Below are 1,838 nucleotides of genomic sequence, written 5' to 3' on the forward strand. Positions count from 1 at the left end.
ACTATGTCACTTGTTTACCCATTCATCTGTTGATGGTCACTTGAATTATTTACATTCTTTGGATATGTGAATAATGCTGCAATGAACACTGGCACACTGTTTACATCCGTTTTCGATTATGTTGGGTGTATATGTGGAAGTGGAATTACTAGATCATATGGTAACTCTGTTTCACTTTTTGATAAATTGCAGAAATCTTTCACAGCAACTGTACCATTTTATATTCCATCAGCAATGTGTGAAGGTTCCCACTTCTCTACATCTTTTCCAACACATACTACAATACTTAATATTTTTCACTTTTTGGTTATAACATCCCAGTAGGGATGAAGTTGTTCTAACTATATTTTATTAGAGTCTGTGTTTGTCTATTTGGCATCCATTCATCACAGGTCAAAACTTGTATTAGCTTTTTTTTTTTTTTAGTTTTTTATATTCTTTTTTTTTCAGTCTCTAAGTTTTTATCAACAGGAGTTTCCAAAAACAAGCATCCATATTAGTTGGGGTGGGGGCGGGGAATGTGGGCAATGAGAGACGGGCAGGGAAGAGGAATTCTCCTCTATTGGTAATAAAGTTCCAGGTTCATCCCATAATGGGTTTCATAGTCCCCCAGAGACACATGGTCTTTAAAAATCATGTACCACATCTTCAATACCATGTTTTTCCAACAGGTACCACTTTGGGCTGTGATCAGCCTTTTAAGGTCCCCAATGGTGTCATCAGTATTGCATTTCATGAGGACTTTCTTCCCCAGACAGTCACTGCCAACAACCTTGATCATCCTGACTGGAGCTCAAATCACCTCGAACCAGCTGATGCCACAATCTCCTCACTTGAGTGTAGAGCCCAGGCCCTATTTACTATATTCTTGATGCCCTGGCACTTGGGGACCTCACAGACCCAGGGAGAGAATACTCCTCCAAAGGCTAGCTAATTCCTACAGATAATAACTATTTGTCTACTGAGCATGCCTTTAATGTGCCAACCAAACAATCCCGAGTCTATACACTCAACCATCTCCTTATCTAACTCTCACACTAAACCAGTATCTCCCCTGCTCTAAATCATCCCAGGACTGGGTATCAGGCAACTAGAGATCAAGTCTATAGCCCAGAGCCCATGGAATTATTCAAATTAGTCAATCTTAAACTATTTAACCTACTCTGCCTTGTCTTTTTTTTCTTTTATGATTGGTGATGGTGAGCATCACTAATTATTTTGCTGAAATGAAGGCAAGAAAATTAACTTTATGGGAAAAGTATGTGTTATTGGTGGAACAGTGTCCCTCCTGAAAGTCATATGTTGAAGTCCTGACCCCCATTGCTTCATCATATGATATTACTTGAAAATAGAGTCCTCACAGATGTAATTAATTAAGCTGAAGTCACACTGGAGTAGGGTGAATCACTAATCCAATAGGACTGATGACCTTTTAAAAGGGGGAAATTTGGACAAAGAGACACTCACACAGGGACAACACCATTTGAAGACTGGAGTTATATTGCCACAAGCCAAGGAACTACTGGAAGCTGGAAGAAAAACCTGGAACAGATCCTTTCCTAGAACCATCAGCAAGAACATAGCCCTGCCAACACATTGATCATGGACCTCAAGAACTGTGGGACAATAAATTTCTAATGTTTAATTCAAAATTTTTGTTGTACTTTTTTATGGCAGTCCTAGCAAGCTGATAAATCATGCAATAATTTATGCAGGAGGAGAAGGGGTGACAGAGGATAAGATGATTGAATGGCATCACTGACACAATGGACATGAGTTTGAGCAAACTCTGGGAGATAGTGAAGGACAGGGAAGCCTGGTGTGCTGCAGTCCATGAG

General features: G+C 39.7%; 1 pseudogene; it reads right to left on the reverse strand.

The window, feature by feature from the left end:
- Positions 1-559: 559 nt before the first annotated feature.
- On the reverse strand, positions 560-781 carry LOC136163923 (ubiquitin-like protein 5 pseudogene; annotated as a pseudogene).
- Between the last annotated feature and the right edge of the window lie 1,057 nt (positions 782-1,838).

The sequence above is a fragment of the Muntiacus reevesi genome, chromosome 1, assembly GCF_963930625.1.
Source record: "Muntiacus reevesi chromosome 1, mMunRee1.1, whole genome shotgun sequence".
Classification (NCBI taxonomy): Eukaryota; Metazoa; Chordata; class Mammalia; order Artiodactyla; family Cervidae; genus Muntiacus; species Muntiacus reevesi.